This window comes from Saccopteryx bilineata, chromosome 4 (genome assembly GCF_036850765.1).
Source record: "Saccopteryx bilineata isolate mSacBil1 chromosome 4, mSacBil1_pri_phased_curated, whole genome shotgun sequence".
Taxonomy (NCBI): domain Eukaryota; kingdom Metazoa; phylum Chordata; class Mammalia; order Chiroptera; family Emballonuridae; genus Saccopteryx; species Saccopteryx bilineata.
In genome coordinates, this window is record NC_089493.1 from 36,318,294 (window position 1) to 36,340,339 (window position 22,046).

A 22,046-nucleotide genomic window follows, 5' to 3' on the forward strand; every position below is an offset into this window, starting at 1 on the left:
CTAACTTTTTATTCAATCTGATAATCTCTGCCTTTTACTAGGGGCAGTTTAGACATTTAAATTTAATGTAATTATTGATATATTAGATTTAAATCTACCATCTTGCTAGTTGTTTTCCATTGGTCATATCTTTTTTTTTGTTGTTCCTTTTTTTTTCTGTCTTCTTTTGAGTTAATTTAGTATTCTTTTTATTATTCCATTTTACCTCTATTTAAACCTTTTTTTTTTTTAAGTGAGAGGAGGGGAGATAAGACTCTCGCAAGCACCCTGATTGGGCTCCACACAGCAACCCCTATCTGGGACCTGTGCTCAAATCAACCAAGCTATCCTCACTACCCAGGGTCAATCAACACTTGAACCAATCAAGCCACTGGCTGTGGGAGGGAAAGAGAGAGAGAGAAGGAGGAGGCGGGGGAGGGGGGCGGGGGGAGAAGCAGATAGTCACTTCTCTTGGGTACCCTGATTGGGAATCGAATAGGGACATCCATATGCCAGGACATCCATATGCCAGGCCGATGCTCTATCCACTAAGCAACCGGCCAGGGCCACTTAAACTTTTAAATTGAAAAATGTTCTCGGCCCTGGCCGGTTGGCTCAGTGGTAGAGCGTCGGCCTGGCGTGCGGAAGTCCCGGGTTCGATTCCTGGCCAGGGCACACAGGAGAGGCGCCCATCTGCTTCTCCACCCCTCCCCCTCTCCTTCCTCTCTGTCTCTCTCTTTCCCTCCCGCAGCCGAGGCTCCATTGGAGCAAAAGATGGCCCGGGCGCTGGGGATGGCTCCTTGGCCTCTGTCCCAGGCACTAGAGTGGCTCTGGTCGCGGCAGAGCGACCCCCCCACCATGGGCAGAACATCGCCCCCTGGTGGGCGTGCTGGGTGGATCCTGGTCGGGCGCATGCGGGAGTCTGACTGCCTCCCCGTTTCCAGCTTCAGAAAAATACAAAAAAAAAAAAAAAGAAAGAAAAATGTTCTCATACATACTGAAACCTTTTAATGTACTGATTCTTTTTATGTATTGTCAACTAGAGGTCTTTTTTATTTTAAAGAGCATGGACTCTGGAGTCAACCAAACCTGCATTTGAAACCAGACTCTGCCACTAACTGGCTATGTGACCTTTGTCAATTTAATCTCTACAGGATTCAATTTCCCCGTTCGTATAATTGGGATGATCATACTTGTCAGAGTACAATGAGAATCAAATGAAAAAATGTTAATTTCAGTATCTAGTATATGTCTAGAACAGAATAACTGTTTATTTAATGTTCTTTCATTTCATTTCATTTGTTTGCTTTCTACAAAGCTATGTTTCTAAAAGATATTTGAGCCCTATCAAGGAGACCAGTAGCTGGGCTCTTCACTAGCACTCTGAATCTTCCTTGCTGAGCCTTGAGCAGGCATTGCTCCTAAATCCGTGCTGTTTCAATTAACTTAGATAAAATTTTCTTTCTTTTCCTTCTTTCCTTTTTCTTTTTTATGTATAATTTTTCTCAGTTGGAGATGGACCAAAATATAAAATTTAGTTACCACCAAGGACTAACACACCAACTCTATTTAAACTCTTTTTAACACGGTTATTATTTTAACTGGGTTAAATCGCCCCTTCCTCTAACAACTTCTTACCTTGTTCATTTATTTATCAAACACTCCTCTGAAGATACTGCAAAGGAAAACTCAGTTTGTTCAGCTTTGATGATCCCAAATTCTGAATCAATGAAGTTTTTATTTGGCACCTGTGAAACCAAACACCAAAGAAGAGAAGGGGGAGAAAGAAGAGCTGTTGGCCAGAGGTGCGGGGCAGGGCCACAGGGCCAGCTCACCAGGTCCCGTTTTAGAGACTGACACAAGCATGTGATGAGGGCGTGGTGTCTCGTGATGGGCACCAACTATTCCTCCTGGGGCCTCGGGTGTCACTTAGCTAGAATGGACAAAGGACTATCTGTTGGTGGCTTTGAAAAAAGCCTTGACCTTGTACCATAGGAAAGCACTGAACATTCCTCATTCAGCTGCCTCTCCCCAGATCTACCTGGAAAATAAAGACTCCCCATAACCGGTGCTGGGGCCATTTGCTATGTTCAGAGTTGGAGCCCAGGAACGTACATGCGACTCTGTCCTCTGGGGACCCTGAGCCTGCCGGGCAGGGAGTGACTCGGTCAATGGTGCCAACACTGCGATCCTTATAACCCCAGAAGAAGCTGATTTACAACAAAATTCTGCTTCTTGTTATTTAGGAAAACATCAGTGAGAGAACATCTTGCTGCCTAAAGAGAGATTAAAAGAGATCCCTTGGCCCTGGCCGTTTGGCTCAGTGGTAGAGCGTCGGCCCGTGTGGGTGACCCGGGTTCGATTCCCAGCCAGGGCACATAGGAGAAGCGCCCATTTGCTTCTCCACCCCCCCCTCCTTCCTCTCTGTCTCTCTCTTCCCCTCCTGCAGCCAAGGCTCCATTGGAGCAAAGATGGCCCGGGCGCTGGGGATGGCTCCTTGGACTCTGCCCCAGGCACTAGAGTGGCTCTGGTCGCGGCAGAGCGACGCCCCGGAGGGGCAGAGCATCGCCCCCTGGTGGGCAGAGCAGCGCCCCCTGGTGGGCAGAGCGTTGCCCCTGGTTGCCCCTGGTGGGCGTGCTGGGTGGATCCCTGTAAAAAAAAAAAAAAAAAAAAAAAAAAAGAGATCCCTTAACCTCTGCTGGGCCTGAAGCTGCAGAGACACCACCATCACCCCCTCTCCGTCCTCCCTGGCTGTCTTTGTTCTCTCTTCTTACTCTTTCTCCTTATTGTTCCTGTCATGAAAAACATCATAGCAACATTCAGGGGCTGGAAGTCCTTGAACTTTCCCACATGACTTTTAGAGTGCTTTATACTTCCACTGTTTTGGAACAGAGTAGAACACTGGATGAGTGCCTCCTTCTCACATACTCCTGTGGTTCGGGCAGATAGAACCAGAATCCCTAGCAACAGGATTGGAGGAAAGACTTCTTTCTACCCCATTCACCACAGATGGGACATCTTGCTTTGGTGTTTACTGTTTTACTATTTAGAAAACATAAGAATTATTATTTTTTATTTTTGTATTTTTTGTATTTTTCCGAAGCTAGAAACGGGGAGAGACCGTCAGACAGACTCCCGCATGCGCCTCACCGAGATCCACCCGGCTCGCCCACCGGGGGGGGTGCTCTGCCCAGGGGGTCGCTCTGCCGCGACCAGAGCCACTCTAGCGCCTGGGGCAGAGGCCAAGGAGCCATCCCCAGCGCCGGGGCCATCTTTGCTCCAATGGAGCCTTGGCTGCGGGAGGGGAAGAGAGAGACAGAGAGGAAGGAGGGGGGGAGGGGTGGAGAAGCAGATGGGCGCTTCTCCTGTGTGCCCTGGCTGGGAATCGAACCCGGGACTTCTGCACACCAGGCTGACGCTCTACCACTGAGCCAACCGGCCAGGGCCTTAACATAAGAATTATTAAAAATAGATAGATGAGTACACCACCACCACCTCTTAGCCCTCTCCCCCCCCCGCAAGGATTCTCTGTCAGGGTGCTTTTGAAATCTTTCTGTGAGGCAGAGGTGCAGTTTAAACCCACGGCCTCTGAATTCTTGTTGCCTCAAATACTGTTGGATGTTCATATTCATCTAGTGATGTCATAACTCTATGCCAACACTCTTAGGTCAAAATAATAATGGTAACGATAACAAAAATCCCTCAAACATTATTGGAGTATCTACTTTAAGCTGGTTGCTTTCATATGTAATCTCTCATTTCATCCTTACCAGGAACCTCTGAACTGGACGTATTAAGCCCTTGGCCAAAAACCTTGAGTGCCTATGAGCAGCCTCCCCAGAGTAACATCGCGAGTAAGTGACAGAGTTGGAATTGGAACTTGACTCTAAACCCAGTGCTGTTCAACCCTTCCTGATAGATAAGGAGGTGCATTACTTCCCTGAGAGCACAAGGATGAGATGGGGGTTTTCTCTCTCTGGGGAAGATGGGGTCCCTATAACTCACACGACTATCTGCCCCACACAGGGGCCAGGAGAGGAGCTGGCAGAGACCACCTAGTCAAGGTTGTTACTATGGATACCAAGGTGGAAGAGGGCTCTAGCAGAGCCGGGAAGTGTCACTCAGTGCTGTCAGCCTCCGGGATCAGTGGCCCCTGTCCCTCAGTGTGCCTCCTCTTCCCTGCACCACCTTGCTCCTCACTCCACCATATTGAGTGCCAGTCCTCGGATTCAGCAGAAGCTGCCACTCCCTATGCTCGGCTAAGCTTCCATGTTGAAAATTTAGTATTAAGGTCTTGGGACAGCGGTTCTCAAAGTGTGCACCAGAGCGCACTGGTGCGACCTAGAAGATTTCCAGGTGTGCCCTGTGGTATTCCAGAGAAATATGTGCCTGTTGGGGACCAAAAACCAACAGGGGGACAGATTTTAGATTTAGATTTTGGAGTTTAGATTTTTGGGGGACAGAGGTGTGGGGAATTGGCTGTAAGCTGACAATCTGCCCAACCCCCCAGCTCACTTGCCTGATTAGGTTGCAAAAGGCTGTTAAGCTGTGGTGCTGGATTGTTTACACTGCCCCCCATGTTCCCTGGAAAGACTGGAGGCAAGTTTCTTCTATCCTTTGTTTGGTGTAAAGTTAAGATGATATGTATGGTAGGGGTATTCTGCATTCAACAGAATTAAGGGTAAAAAGAGAGGAATTCTTCAATGTATTGATGACGAAATGAGAGTTTGCCTTTCAAATATATGCCCAAACATTAAAGAAATCACTAGGACACATCAGTCTTATGTTTCTCATAAACACAAGAATGAAAAAACTTAACACATTCTCACCGAGACCTGCCGAATTTACTAAATCTTACTAAGAATGTATCTATATATATAAAAAGATAACTTTTGTATTTCTTTTTATTTTTTAACCCCTCTTTTTTTTTTATATATATAAATAAATTTTTATTTTAATGGGGTGACATCAATAAATCAGGGTACATACATTCAAAGAAAACATTTCCAGGTTATCTTGTCATTTAGTTATGTTGCATACCCTTCACCCAAAGAGAGATCGTCCTCTGCCACCCTCCATCCAGTTCTCTCTGTACCCCTCCCCCTCCCCTTTAACCCCTCTTTTTTACAAATTCTAAAAAGCATAACTCAAAAAATGTAACATAAAAATGTTTTTTGCCTGACCAGGCGGTGGCGCAGTGGATAGAGTGTCAGACTGGGATGCGGAAGACCCAGGTTCAAGACCCCGAGGTCATCAGCCTGAGCGCGGGCTCATCTGGTTTGAGCAAAAAGCCCACCAGTGTGACCCAAGGTCACTGGCTCCAGCAAGGGGTTACTTAGTCTGCTGAAGGCCCGCGGTCAAGGCACATATGAGAAAGCAATCGGCCCTGGCGGGTTGGCTCAGTGGTAGAGCATTGGCCTGGCGTGCGGAAGTCCTGGGTTCAATTCCTGGCCAGGGCACACAGGAGAGGCGCCCATCTGCTTCTCCACCCCTCCCCCTCTCCTTCCTCTCTGTCTCTCTCTTCCCCTCCTGCAGCCGAGGTTCCATTGGAGCAAAAGATGGCCCGGGCGCTGAGGATGGCTCCTTGGCCTCTGCCCCAGGTGCTAGAGTGGCTCTGGTCGCGACAGAGCGACGCCCCGGATGGGCAGAGCATCACCCCCTGATGGGCGTGCCGGGTGGATCCCGGTAGGGCGCATGCAGGAGTCTGTCTGACTGCCTCCCCGTTTCCAACTTCAGAAAATTACAAAAAAACAACAACAAACAATCAATGAACAACTAAGGTGTTACAACGCGCGATGTAAAACTAATAATTGATGCTTCTCATCTCCCTCTGTTCCTGTCTTTCTGTCCCTGTCTATCCCTCTATCTGACTCACTTTCTGTCTCTGTAAAAAATAAAATAAAATTAAAAAATAAATAAAAATAATAATTAAAAAAAGATTTATTTAAAAAAATGTTTTTTAATGTCAGAATAAATTTAATTTTGTCATATTTATTTTGTTTAATTACCATAAAAGCTTGCTTGGACTTTATATTTTTTCCTTAATATTTGACTTAATTATTATAACATATTTCTCAGAAATTTGTATTTAGTGCGCCTACAATTATTGGTAGGATTTTGCCTGACCAGGCGGTGGCGCAGTGGATAGAGCGTCAGACTGGGATGCGGAGGACCCAGGTTCAAGACCCTGAGGTCGCCAGCTTGAGTGTGAACTCATCTGGCTTGAGCAAAAGGCTCACCAGCTTGGACCCAAGGTCGCTGGCCCAGCAAGGGGTTACTCGGTCTGCTGAAGGCCCGTGGTCAAAGCACATATGAGAAAGCAATCAATGAACAACTAAGGTGTCGCAACGAGGAACTAATGATTGATGCTTCTCATCTCTTCGTTCCTGCCTGTCTGTCCCTATCTATCCCTCTCTCTGACGCTCTGTCCCTGTAAAAAAAATAAAAATAAAAATCTTAAAAAAAAAAATTTATTTGTAGGATTTTAAATGCGCCCCGACTTCAGAAAGTTTGAGAACCATTGACTTGGGATATGAATACATTTTGTTATTTGTATAATACTACCTATTTTGCTCCTGAGATTTTAATTAACTTCTGGAAATCCTTAACCAATTACAATAGTTTATAGGGGATAACATCATGAAAATACCTTATATTTTTCCTTTTCCTTTTCAAAATGATTTTGGTTGCTTTGAGCAGACACCCAGTGCTAATTTTTTTAATACCCATAGCTCATTTGAACACAGCTGAACTTAAAACTATGTTAATCTAAAGATAAGATCCCGCCTGACCTGTGGTGGTGCAGTGGATAAAGCGTCGACCTGGAAATGCTGAGGTCGCCAGTTCAAAACCCTGGGCTTGCCTGGTCAAGGCACATATGGGAGTTGATGCTTCCTGCTCCTCTCTCCCCCTTCTCTCTCTCTCTCTCTCTCTCTCTCTCACTCTCTCCTCTCTAAAAAATTAATTAAAAAAAAGAAAAAATTTTAAAAAAAAGATAGGATCCCATCTTTAATGGACTTAAAGTAGCAAAACTACTTTTTTTTTTCTTCATTCTTTTAGAAAATAGCTGTTGCCAAAGCAAGGGAACAGACACTATTTTGTCTTGTTATATAAGGGAGATGTGGTTTGTGGATGAATTGTTCTCTTAATAAAGTTGGGGTCTCAAGGGATATCAGTGTTCATCTCTGCCATTTCTCCAGTTCAAAATGGTTCTATTCTAGACAAATAGTTTAAAGTTTGTAATTGGAAGTCCTTAATAAAATTTGTATTTAATTTTATAAACTGTAAAAAAGAAAAGAAAGCACAAAATGGTCTGCCTTCCCCGCTTTCTCTGTGTCCGAGGAGACACAAGTGTCCGGGCTTCTGGGAGCTTTTGAAGATTCTCAGCAAAAATCATCAGTCAGACCCTGTGCTTCCATGTTGGTTTGCACCTGACATGTGCCATCTGTCCCATGATAGTAAAATGAACTATTTCTGTTTCTTCTTTCCCTTGTTAGACCTTGAGGTCTCTAAAGGCAGGGGACAAAAGTTATTTGTTTTTCTAAGGGCCTCAATAACTGTCAATGGAAGTGAATGGAATTTATTTGAATTCAGTTAAACTGGCTCATGAACACAAAATTCAGGAGTGAATCTATTCCATGGCATGTTATGAGAATTGTTTGATAATATCTCTGCAATATCAAAGGGCCAAGGGGCAGACATCTCTTCAGCCTCACCCAGGCTCACAGTCCCGGTGACCGCATGCACGTACTGCGTGCAGGGCAGTCACGGCTGGGGGCACGGAATTTGTAATTTTATGAGATAAACATGGGATAGAACGAGACAAATTGATCAGGACAAAAATACTGTGTGAGTTGTTTAGCATAGACATCATGTGCTGTTGACAGAGTGGACTTGAACTTGAACTACAAATTAAACTGGAAGTGTGAGAGTCTCTTACATGTCTAGGAATAGACTGAAGGATTCCCTCTGGGAGCCCAGTCTAGAAGTTTTACCATTGTTGTTAGTGATCAGCCAATTATCACACTGTCCTTGGGGCTTTCCACAGGTCATCTCATACAACCCTCCTTTTAAAAATTTTTCTTGATTGAATTTTGAGTGAGAGAGAAGAGAGAGAGAGAAAAAGAGAGAGAGAGAGAGAGAGAGAGAAACATTGATTTGTTGTTCCACTTATCTATGCACTCATTGGTTGATTCTTGTGTGTGCCCTGACCAGGGATCTAACCCACAAACTCGGTGTATCAGGATGACGCTCTAACAAACCAAGCTACCCAGCTAGGGCCACCTCTCACTTCTCAGATGGGGAAAACGGAATCAGCTTGAGGGTAAGTAACCCACACAAGGCCTCACAGGATGTAAGGGCCGGAGCTGGGGTCTAACCAGAGGCCATGTGCTGTCCACCAAGTTAGCCAGCACTCTAGTCCCCTCAAGCGAACACATCCTGAGATCTGGCTTAATCTGAATGATTGCAGACTTACCTCTTGCTTTCCCGTCCTGTCTTCGTGGAAGCAAAAAGAAGATACCCCGCCCTGTCTTTATAATCACACCATGAATACTTGAAGACAGTTTTTCAGTTGTTTCTGAGTTTTCTTTCTGCAGTTTAAGTAATTCCTATTAGTCAAAAATTTCTCCCAGACACCCACCCCCATCTCATAAGTCACCCCCATTTTTCAGGCACACTTTATTTTTTCAGATAGACTTTCAGAATGATGAAGGCCTCGACTGGGTAGGAGTGTTCTCCAGGGGAGGCCCAGCCATGGTCATAAGTGGGAAAGTCCTTTTCCTCATGAACACTTCAGCATCATGCTCCTTTGTTCTCCCGCTCGTTTCTCTAGTGCTGGCCAAGTTTGTACGGTGACACAGTTGCTCACCCTGAAATTTCATAACATTTTGTCCCCATAGCTCTTGTGAGTCATTTCTCATCTTGTATTTGTGGTATGGATCTTTTTCTTTCTTTCTTTTTTAATTTGTCAAGGCCCATCTAAAAGGGTCATATAGAGTTCAGGTCTCACCACTCGGCCTATGAGCAACTCCACCTAATTTGGTATCATCCACCAATACAAGATGCTTATTCTCTAGTCTACTCCATCATGTGAGTCCTTGAGGAGAGAATTTACATAAACCTCTTTACCTGTGAATATCGTTTTCTGGCTTCCCGATAGCCTGGGAGTGGTGAGCTGAGTTCACATGTTAATCCTTTCCAAGAACTGCTGCTGCTGATTCTCTGAGCTTTATGCTGACTTATGAAGAAACAATCAAGATTCATTTCCAGATCTGAAGAAATAGTGATGTTTTGCCCCAGCTCTGTTCCTGGAGGACAACCAAAACTGAATTTATTCTAAATATAGGAGGGACAGCAATGTTCTTTGGAAGCAAAAGCTTGGCCTGGGTATCTGGAACTTACTGAGAGGGCTCTGCCCCTCATCTTGCTTCTAGACTGACATTCCTGTTAGTTATTGCCAAACAGAGAAAAATTGTAATCTGGTAGCAAGCCAGGGCAACTGAAAACTGAAGCATTGGAAGTCCTTGAGCGCAAGTTTTTATATTGTTTATTTTATATCTGGCGTCCTGGAAAGGAGAAGACAGACCTTCTTTAGAAAACAGAAGTTTCGTGGCTTTTTGTTTACTTTTATATTTGGAGGGTGAAATGATGCATTCCTTATGCCAATAAATTCCAGACCTGGCCAATAATCAGAACCACCTGGAAAGTTTGGAAAAATACATATGGTCAATCTCTCCCTTCTCTTCCTGAATCATCATCTTGTAAGTGGTGTTGAGACATGGGGGCAAAGCATCTCTATTTTTTAAAACCTCTCCAAACTGGCTACATAATTTATGATTAAATTCATGTAATGGAACACCAAGCAGCCATCCGAGAGGGGAAGTAAATCTACCTGTGCTAGCATGGGAAGCTCTTGCATTAACAATGCAGAATGTGTAGTAAGTTCCCATTTGCAAAGATATTATCATAAATATATAGATATTTATATATACTTACCTCCACTTATATATGTATACTATATACATTTAGATGCATCACCAGAGGCACCTGTCAATCAGAAAGAATGCCACCTTTAGTACCAGAGCACCTGTGCCTAACCCCCCAAGATAACAGGTTATAGGGGAGAGGGTCTGAGGGGAAGGACCAGGGAGGCTAGGGTCTCAGGGGCTAGGGGCAGTGTCTATTTGCCAACTGATGTGAAGGATTTCAACACTTTCACAATCGAGTGAAGGCTAGCCCCGCATTTACATGCGTCAAACAATTCCAGACAATTTCCTAAGAACCTGCCACTGGCAGCCTGTCCACGAACACTAACTGATTTGAGCAGGAAGAGAATTTACTGAGAGTATATGGGGTGGGATCAACAGGAAGGATTAGGAACTAGACAAGAATAAAGGAAGAAATGGACAACTAGCCTTACCCACAGGCAAGGCCACACCACTGACCCGGTCCTGTGAGACCGCCGCTGCCACCACCCCTGGTCACTGGAGACTGCTGCTGGCACCACTGCCACGGGCAGACTTTGAGATAACACTCAGTGCATTGTCTCATGACTGTTTACACATTCATCCGCCTCTCCCACTGGACTGTGAGCCCCTTGGACGTAGGAACAGCATCTCATTAACCTCCCAATTTCCAGCCCCCACCTCACTACCTGGCATCAAGTGAGCAGAATGCTGAATAAAATATTGAGCAAATAAAATGTAATTGCTAACTATGACACCACTACAGGCAGAGAGAGAGCTGTATTTACCTGTATGTGTTACTTTAGAGCTTCAAACACGAACAGGTGCACATACTTTCTCATCTTCCATTCTGCTGTTGATAGTTTGCCTGATGTTGCTTCAACAAAAACATATGGCTTGACTTCAGGGTAGATTCATTCTGTCTCTTTCTCTGAATTGAGCATTCTCTTTAGCAGAGATTTGTATAAAACCATGGTTTCATGAAGTGATTATCTTAATTTCAAATGTGACATCCCGATGAAGTGGGTCTAGGGGTCAAATGTGATTGCATCTCTAGCAGGACTTCAGTTTTAATTGCCTATACACATGAAATAATGCCCAATCTCATCTCTGAGCCTTTCCTAAGCAAGCAACTTAAAACTGAACATGATGCATATAGACCAGGATTCTGGAGAAAAAAAGCAAAAATAAACCATATCCTAATAATCTATATCCTAGTGGTTTTCATAAGAGCCACATAAAAACAAGGAGTTGAGAACACATATCAAAATTTAGGCTTCTCCGGACCCACAAACAAATGATGTAACTCTTCCAAGATTCATCTGCTCTTTTCCCTAGGCAATGAGAAGAGTTAGAGACCGGGAAGCTGTGAAGATGAAGGATAATGCACACGAATAATAATTATGACACAAAGAAAGTAGATGATCTTTGCTTAACTAGGGATTACTACATGCTATCCACTCACAGAAAAAGACCTAACACAATTCACCGTAAAAGGTATAATCTCAAAGAAATGAAATCTTATGTTCACATAAAAACCTATACGAGAATGTGTGTAGCAGCTTATTTATAATAGCCCCAAAGCTGGAAACAACCCAGATGTCCTTCAAAGGATGAATTAAACAAAATGTGTTACATTTACATCATGGAATACTATTCAGCAATGAAAAGAAACACGTTACTTATACATGCAACAATCTGGATGAACTTCCAGAAAACAGTTTTGAGTGGAAAAAGCCAATCCTGAAAAGTTGCATACTGTATAATTCCATGTATATAACATTCTTGAAATGATAAAATTACAGGAATGAAGAATAGATTTATGAGCCCTGGCCGGTTGGCTCAGCGGTAGAGCGTCGGCCTAGCGTGCGGAGGACCCGGGTTCGATTCCCGGCCAGGGCACACAGGAGAAGCGCCCATTTGCTTCTCCACCCCTCCGCCGCGCTTTCCTCTCTGTCTCTCTCTTCCCCTCCCGCAGCCAAGGCTCCATTGGAGCAAAGATGGCCCGGGCGCTGGGGATGGCTCTGTGGCCTCTGCCTCAGGCGCTAGAGTGGCTCTGGTCGCAACATGGCGACGCCCAGGATGGGCAGAGCATCGCCCCCTGGTGGGCAGAGCGTCGCCCCTGGTGGGCGTGCCGGGTGGATCCCGGTCGGGCGCATGCGGGAGTCTGTCTGACTGTCTCTCCCTGTTTCCAGCTTCAGAAAAATGAAAAAAAAAAAAAAAAAAAAAAAAAGAATAGATTTATGGTTGCCAGGGGTTAAGGAGAGGGTGGGGTAGAAGTATGTAGCTATAAACATGCAACATGAGGGGTTCTTGCTGCAATGGAATGCTCTGCATGTTGACTGGATCAATATCAACATCCTGGTGTTGACTGGATCAATATCAATATCCTGATTGTGAAATTGTACTACAATTTTGCAAGATGTTACCACTGGGAGAAAAATGGGTCAAGGGTTCACAGGATCTGTGTTCTTTCTTATAAATGCATGTGAATCTGCTATTATTTCAAAATAAAAACATTTAATTAAGAAAAAAAAGTGTAAAAAAAACAATAAAGCTGTAAAGTAGAAAAAAAAAATCTAAGAGACCAAAGCTCCAAGTTCCTATGACTAAGCATTAAATATACTTCTGTGCTTCCTTGCAGCAAAAGAAAAAGAAAACCATCACAGTTCATATATTGTTGTTTTGTGATAAAGTAATTACAGTAACTTTTTAGGAGAGACAGCATTTCCCATGGCAGTCAATTCTAGAAGAGAAACAAACTTCATCCTAAACTATATATAACCCACAGGACACAAGGAAAATTCTACAGAGGTGAAGCAGGCTCAGAGATACAGTGCTAGTAATTTTGGATTTTTTTTTTCTTTTTTCTTTTTGTATTTTTCTGAAGCTGGAAACGGGGAGAGACAGTCAGAGAGACTCTCGCATGCGCCCGACCGGGATCCACCCGGCACACCCACAAGGGGCGATGCTCTGCCCACCAGGGGGCGATGCTCTACCCCTCCGGGGCCGTGGCTCTGCCGTGACCAGAGCCACTCCAGCGCCTGGGGCAGAGGCCAAGGAGCCATCCCCAGCGCCTGGGCCATCTTTGCTCCAATGGAGCCTTGGCTGCAGGAGGGGAAGAGAGAGACAGAGAGGAAGGAGGGGGTGGGGGTGGAAAAGCAAATGGGTGCTTCTCCTATGTGCCCTGGCCGGGAATCGAACCGGGGTCCCCCACACGCCAGGCCGATGCTCTACCGCTGAGCCAACTGGCCAGGGCGGATTTTTTTTTTTTTAATTTTTTTATTTATTCATTTTAGAGAGGAGAGTGAGAGTGAGAGAGAGAGAGAGAGAGAGAGAGAGAGAGAAAGGAGGGAGGAGCAGGAAGCATCAACTCCCATATGTGCCTTGACCAGACAAGTGCAGTCTCGGTGTACAAGGTCGACGCTTTATCCACTGCGCCACCATAGGTCAGGCGCCAGTGCTAGTAATTTTAATGCTTGATGATCCATGATTTGGTTGAAGGATCCTGAGGGGGGAGGGGGGATACAACTCTCATGGCTGTACTTACACATAAGTGAAGCTGATGACCACCCCCCAAAATGTAGCATCAGGGAAACCAGAGACGCTTCACAGCACAGCTATGAATTTCCCATGTGGTGTCTGAAGGCCCACCATTAGGAATGCACTTGTTTTGGCTGAGACTTTTTGCTATTTGGAATTCTTCTATTGCAAAACCAGAGACTGGGCATAGCTCAAATGATGCACACAGAGGGGGCCTCTGGGTAGCTAAGAGACTCAGAAGAACATAGAAAAACTGACTGGCAGGACAGAAAGAGTGTCATACCTTCTGGTTTGTCTCCTGTAACTGCAGATGCCTTTTCCCGTTAAAGGCAAACCCCCAACCTGTGCTTCTGGTCCCAGCTCTCAAGCTCTCAGCTCCTGCAAGTATCCTCATCCACTCACTACTAAATCCCTGCCCTACTAGATCATCTGTGTCAGCATACAAGCTGTATTATGTCCTGTCTCTAAAAAGCCCCAAACCAAAACAAGCCAACGATATCCTCTACCCCAGTGGTCCCCAACCCCCAGGCCGGGGACCGGTAGCGGTCTGTGGGCCATTTGGTACCAGTCCGCAGAGAAAGAATAAATAACTTACATTATTTCCGTTTTATTTATTTTTAAGTCTGAGCGATGTTTTATTTTTAAAAAATGACCAGATTCCCTCTGTTACATCTGTCTAAGACTCACTCTTGATGCTTGTCTCGGTCACGTGATACACTTATCCGCCCCACCCTAAAGGCCGGTCCGTGAAAATCTTTTCTGACATTAAACCAGTCCGTGGCCCAAAAAAGGTTGGGGACCACTGCTCTACCCCTTTAAGGCTACATCATCCCCTAGTTGCTGCACTGTTTCTGCCCCCCTTCACAGCAAATTTTGCATTGCCCATAGTCTTGATATTCACTTTCTCATCTTTCTCTAACTCAGCACATTTCAAGGAGGCTCCACACCGCAGAGTATGCACAGTTGACCTCCATGTTCCCAAATCTGATGGTCACTGCTCTTGTTGCCATCTTTCTTTTATATTTATTTATTTATTTATTTATTTGAGAGAGAGAGAGACAGACAAACAGACAGAAAGGGGGAGAGAGAGGGTAAAAGCATCTACTTGTAATTACTTTTACTTTAGTTTGACTGGTTTTTGTACATGCCTGGACCTGGGCAAGCCAGTGACCCCTTGCTCAAGCCAGCGACCTTTGGGCTCAAGCTGGCAAGCTTTGGGACCATGTGGATGATGTCCCTGCTGAAGCCAGCAACCCCATGCTGATGAGCCTGCTCTCAGAGCCAGCGACCTCCGCGGGCTGGGTCGACGCTTTATCCACTGCACCACTACCAGTCCGTCTCTTGATATCTTTCTATCCAGCTGCCCACTCCCTACTTCACGTCACACTTTTCCTCTTGTCTTCTTTGACATCTCACTCTCCTGGTTTTCTCTACCTCACTAGCTGGTGGCACATTCTGAAGGTGAGTTGAGGTGGAGCACACAAGAGATTTGCCACATTTTGCTTGCTGTTCTTCTGCCCCTTCTAACATGTAGAGTGCCCTATAGCTAGTCCTTTGTCTTCTAGAATTTCACTTAGGTAATCGTCTACAGTCCCATAGCTGGTTACTTCCACATCTGTATTTCCACCTCTGACCTCTCTCTCCCTGGAACTCCAGCTCTACACACGGTGGGACAAAAGTAGGTTTACAGTTTTTCTTATGTAAAATAATAATAATACAAAAAATAAACTCCAGCCTGACCAGGCAGTGGCGCAGTGGATAGAGCGTCGGACTGGGACGCGGAGGACCCAGGTTTGAGACCCTGAGGTCGCCATCTTCAGCATGGGCTCATCGGGTTTGAGCAAGGCTCACCAGCTTGAGCCCAAGGTCGCTGGCTCAAGCAAGGGGTCACTCGGTCTGCTGTAGCCCCCTGGTCAAGGCACATATAAGAAATCAATCAATGAACAATTAAGGAACCGCAATGAAGAATTGATGTTTCTCATCTCTCTCCCTTCCTGTCTGTCTGTCCCTCTCTCTGACTCTCTCTATCTCTGCCACAAAAATAAATAAATAAATAAGCTCCGTTTCATGTACTCACAACTGCTTGTACTTTTGCCCCACTGTAAAGCCAGGAGCCAGGGCCAGAGCCACGATCACAGCAGCCCGCCTCACGCAGGTTCGCATTGGATTCGGACAGTTGGTAAAGAAACAATGGAGCCAAAAACTGATAGGCCATTTTCTTTAATTCTAGCTTGCACCCGGCGGGCAAGTAAAAACACACACTGGGCTCCAAAACCCAATCACATTCAGTGCTCACAAAGCCACTGACTTATCCGAGTTTCCTAGAATCAAAGGTTTCTAGCTCACCAGCCTTATTCTCCTCAGTTCCCCATCTCCTTCCTTATCCCAGATACAAACTCTGTACAAACTGGTATCTCACTCAGCACTCCGCCATCTTGGCTGCTTCTCCTGGCCACATGGCCTCTTTCTGCTGCTTTCTGCTCTGCTCTCTCCTCTAATGATAATCTCAGGAACCAAGCGCGCCAACTCTGTTCTGCCCCCATTTTATATTGTAGCTTCACAACCTCTAATCCAATATACAAAATAGAGAAGTCTCTAACACAGTCACTTCTCTGAGGCATAATTGGATTGTACCGCCCCACATCAAGACGGGTGGGAGAGGCTTAATCCCAAAACCAAGCCCCAGGCTACAATGATCCTGTCTGCCTCCAACACACATTAATATCACCTGGGCGACGGCATCTTTAACAAAGTGAGCATAATACATTTTATCTGCCCAACACCCACCCTGTGTATCCAAAGGCTGACTCATCCTTACTCAGATAACTAATTGGCACCTCAAACTTAACAGTCCGAAAAGAACTCGAGATTTTCTCCTTCAGCCTGTTCCTCATCCTTCTTCCCTTTGGAAACACGAAACACCCAGTTGCTTGGGCCAAAAATTTCAGAGTTATCCTTGCTTTCTCTTTTCTGCTCCCCCACATCCAATCCATCAGCAAATCCTGCCAACTCCACCTTATCCAGCATCCGGCTCTAGTACAACTCACCATCTTCCCTCTCCAGGGCCATCTCTGTAGCTGCTGACTGATTTCCCAGCCTCCAGTCTCCATCTTCCACCCTCAACCCCAGCCCACCCCCACCCTCAGCCCATTCTCCACCTGGGAGCCAGAGTAATCCTTTCAAACATAGATTAGATCATGGCATGCCTGAAACCCTCCATCGGATTACCTTCACAATTAGATAAAATCTCAACCTACAAAGCGCAAACCATCTGGTCCCTCTTCATTTCCTCTTATTCCACCCTCAGCAAAGGGGCTCCAGCCAAGTGGAAGAGCAGTGTCCACAACCACCTGGTCACAGGGGGATTCCCAGGGCCCAGCGCAGCAGGTACACCATAAACATTTGTTTGTGAATCAATAAGCCAACGATTTAATGAGGCAAACTTACAATTCTAGACTGGTAGCAACAGTTCTGTTTCTGTGCCTCAGGGTCCTGACCTGAAAAGCCAGCAACTATAAACACCACTGGTCCTGAATTGCTGTGGGAACTAATGGAAAAGGATTTTCTAGTTCTAAAAAATCCACCCAATTGTTCTTTAATGGGTACATGTTACAGTGTGAGTCTTGTGATGACATCTAGGGCTCCTCCTTGCTTTATTCTTTGTGTGTAATGACACAGACTCCCGAGCCTTCAAGCAAATGCTCGTTTTGTGCCGTGCAGGCCTGCGTCAGTGTGTGATTACCAGCACAGGGTAATGGACCTGTGTGAAGGGCAAAGGGCGTGGCGGGGAGAGGAGATAATTTTGCCCAAATTAAGCACCAGTGTTGGGTAGGAACCAGCACATTATCCATCGTCAGTGGACTCATACAGAAAAACACACTACCCTAAAGTAGGAATTGTGCTAAAATATCCACCTGAGGCCTGCTGGCCCTGCAGCTGGCACAGTAGGAAGTGGATTCCAGCATGTAGTGGATTTACTGCATATTGTTATAGTTTTCTATCTTGCAGGTAGGTCTTGTTTAACATTCTCACACATGCCTTGGTCTGTGCTTTTTGCAAAGTAAAATGATTAGTGAAGACGATGTAATACTCACCAGTCAATCTGCAACCACATCCATAGTTTATGGAGAGCTGATGCCTGCTCATTTTTTCTCATCTTCCTTTCCATTGCCTGCCTTTTTTTCTCCCTTCTGCAAATATTTAACTTTGTGTCTCTAAAGGGGTGGGGGTACCAAACAATAACGTTATTACACCTCACAAATTTCCAATAATTTCTTTTATTATGTATTATTATTTTTTCTTTATTTTCCAAATGAGAGGAGGGGAGATCAAGAGACAGACTCCTCCTGCATGCGCCCCAACCGGGATCAACTCGGCAACCCCTGTCTGGGGCCAATAGTCTGCCCATCTAGGGCCATGCTTGCAACTGAGCTATTTTTAGCACCTGAGGCAGAGGCTCCACAGAGCCATCCTCAGTCTTGGGGTTATGAGTTCTTGAACTAATCGAGTCATAGTTGCAGGAGGGGGAGAGAGAGAGAGAGAGAGAGAGAGAGAGAGAGAGAGAGAGAAAGAGAAAGGGGAGGGGTGGAGAAGCAGATTGTCACTTCCCCTGTGCCCTGACTGGGAATCGAACCCAGGACACCCACACGCTAGACCGATGCTCTACCACTGAGCCAACCTGCCAGGGTCCCAATAATTTCTTAATAACAAATACTTCCTTAGTAGTAAATTTTTCTGATTTTATATATATATAAAAATACACACACACACACACACATATATATGTACATACATATATATATATTCCTTTTTTCTTTTTTTGCTGCAGCACTGTATTTTCCTCACAATAACATGTTGCTGGGCCTAATGTTCTCTCGGTCTTTCTTTATACACACATATATACGTATATCAATATTTATAAATACATATATATGTATTTCCCCTTTAAACAATAAGAGTTTGAACAGCGTGGGTCCACTTATACATGTGTGTCTCTCTCTCCTCTTTCTAAAATCAATAAACAAAAAATAAAACAAAAACAAAGAGCTTGGCCTGTGGTGGTGCAGTGGATAGAGTGTTGACCGTTTGAAACCCTGGGCTTGCCTGGTCAAGTCATATACGACAAGCAAGCAATGAACAACTAAAGTGAAACAACCATGAGTTGTTTCATTCATTCCTGAGGTGCCCCCGCCCCCCCTCAGGAACGTTACCCTGCTCACTTCCCACCTCTCTAACTGCTATGTGTCTTCAAGTCTGAGATTCCAATGTCACTTCTGCAGGGGTGACTTTCCCGTCCCCTGACCACCCCCACACGTAAGCAAGTCTTTGGCTTTACCCTCTCATAGCACTCTCTTCTCTTCTGCCACACTCTTCACCATCTCACTGAGTTCACTATCTGAGTATTTGTTTGCTGTCTGTTTCCCCCCAAAACTTGTCAGTTCCGAGTCAGACCTGGCTATATTTTTTCCACACTGAATTCCCAGCACCAAACATGGTACGTAGCACAGAGTAGTGACTGTAGAATGAAAAAATGAATAAACAAATGAAGGAATAAATGAAGCAAGCCAAAGCCTTGCAGTTCAGAAAGGAGTCAGAGAAAGCCCAGTGCCATAGTCAAGACTGTTATAAAAGTCCTACAATTCACCCTGGCCGGTTGGCTCAGCGGTAGAGCGTCGGCCTAGCCTGCGGAGGACCCGGGTTCGATTCCCGGCCAGGGCACACAGGAGAAGCGCCCATTTGCTTCTCCACCCCTCCGCCGCACTTTCCTCTCTGTCTCTCTCTTCCCCTCCCGCAGCCAAGGCTCCATTGGAGCAGAGATGGCCCGGGCGCTGGGGATGGCTCTGTGGCCTCTGCCTCAGGCGCTAGAGTGGCTCTGGTCGCAACATGGCGACGCCCAGGATGGGCAGAGCATTGCCCCCTGGTGGGCAGAGCGTCGCCCCTGGTGGGCGTGCCGGGTGGATCCCGGTCGGGCGCATGCGGGAGTCTGTCTGACTGTCTCTCCCCGTTTCCAGCTTCAGAAAAATGAAAAAAAAAAAAAAAAAAAAAGTCCTACAATTCCCAGGCTATCTTTTTTAAAATACCAAAAAAAAACAAAAAAAACCCCACAACAAAATAAAACGATGTCATCGTGTGCTAGATAAAAATTTGTTGTGACAGAGTGCATTATAACCAAATTTTCTACATAAAGTCTAGCGAGGGTTAGCTTATAATCCAAGATTTTGATAAGAACTTTGCCGTTTTAATGGGAGTAACAGGAACTAACCTGGACAATAAAGGATGCGAGTGAAGACAGCACAGGATTGACAGAAGCTGCCCCACGTTACCAACAGGCTGGAGCTGGTGTTCCTCTGCTCTTGATATTAAATCTGGGAAAGGTATCCAGCTTTTTCTATGAAATGAACTTTTGGCTAAATAAAAAAAAGGATTTTGAAGTTTTAGGATACCCTGTGGCCACAGAAAGGTAAATTCAGTCCAGCGGCGTTTGTTGGCTCAACTCCCACAGGACTTTTAAAATGATGATATTATATAGTCAGCAGCTCTGTATTCTACCTAGAGAACTGGTTTGGTCAGCGACTCCTAACCCTCACTGCCTACCAACCAACACCCCACTCACTCCCTCGCTGGACATTCAGCCGGCCCTTCCTGCCCGTTCCTCTGCCACAGCCTTCACATACACCATGCTCCTGCCATTCCGCGGTCACAGGGCGCACTTTTTCATCTCTGCCTTTGCACATGTTCTTCTTCTGCCTGGAAGTCCCTCTTTAGGGCCACTCAGTTCTTGCAATGCCAAATTCAAAGCGGATCACTCCTGATTTCCCCAGAAGTGGTTGCTCTTCTGCTCTGTCCTCTCGGGGCACTGTGTTGACCTCTGTTGTGGTCTTTATCATATTCAATATTGGTTTCTGAGCAGGTATGTACTTTACTTATCCTGGCTACTACCCAGGCCTGGGGGTATGGCCTCTGTCTTAATGATCCTTTTTCCCTCCATAACCCAATATAAAGCTTTGGAGCAGCGGTTCTCAACCTGTGGGTCGCAACCCCGGCACAGGGGTCCCCTAAAGCCATCGAAAAATACATATTTATTATACAATACATTTTTAAATAAAATATGTATTTCCGATGGCTTTAGGCGGCCCCTGTGTTTTGGTCATTCGACCCCCGCCAGGGTCGTGACCCACAGGTTGAGAACTGCTGCTTTGGAGGTAGCAAGGGCTTACTACATATTTGTTGTTTAATGAATAAGTAAAAGGATTGATGAAACATATGCTAAAAGGCTTTTATTTATTTATTATTATTATTTATTTTTTTTTTGTATTTTTCTGAAGCTGGAAACGGGGAGAGACAGTCAGACAGACTCCCACATGAGCCTGACCGGGATCCACCCAGCATGCCCACCAGGGGGCGATGCTCTGCCCCTCCGGGGCATGGCTCTGCCCCGACCAGAGCCACTCTAGCGCCTGGGGCAGAGGCCAAGGAGCCAACCCCAGCGCCTGGGCCATCTTTGCTCCAATGGAGCCTCGCTGCAGGAGGGGAAGAGAGAGACAGAGAGGAAGGGGGGGAGTGGAGAAGCAAATGGGCGCTTCTCCTATGTGCCCTGGCCGGGAATCAAACCCGGGTCCCCCCCACGCCAGGCCGACACTCTACTGCTGAGCCAACCGGCCAGGGCGCTAAAAGGCTTTTAAATGAATCAGATATACTTTATACCTTAATGCCAATAATATAGCCACAGAAAGAGATTTAATGTTAAACATTTTTATTTTTTTATTTTTCTGAAGTTGGAAATGGGGAGGCAGTCAGACAGCCTCCTGCGTGCGCCCGACCGGGATCCACCCGGCATGCCCACCAGGGGGTGATGCTCTGCCCATCTGAGGCGTCGCTCTGTTGCAACCAGAGCCATTCTAGCGCCTGAGGCAGAGGCCATGGAGCCATCCTCAGCGCCCGAGCCAACTTTGCTCCAATGGAGCCTTGGCTGTGGGAGGGGAAGAGAGAGACAGAGAGAAAGGAGAGGGGGAGGGGTGGAGAAGCAGATGGGCGCTTCTCCTGTGTGCCCTGGCCGGGAATCAAACCTGGGACTCCTGCACGCCAGGCCGACGCTCTACCACTGAGCCAACGGGCCAGGGCCTAATGTTAAACATTTTTTTAAATTTTTTTTTAATTTATTCATTTTAGAAAGGAGAGAGAGAGAGAGAGAGAGAGAGAAGAGGGAGACAGAGAGAGAGAAGGGGGAGGAGCAGGAAGCATCAACTCCCATATGTGCCTTGACCAGGCAAGCCCAGGGTTTCGAACCGGCGACCTCAGCATTTCCAGGTCGACGCTTTATCCACTGCGCCACCACAGATCAGGCCATGTTAAACATTTTAATTTGCCTTTTTATGAAATTTTGTTTTCAAACATACCAAAGACACTTTCTCATAAAGCAAGAAAGAACTTAGAAATGAATAAACAGAATGTGTCTTCACTAGTCCACCAGAACACTGGCGAAGTATCCTAATATATTACTCTAAACAGTCAAATAGAAACCAAGGAGGTTAGTAAATGATGAAGCAAACTATTGAAGAT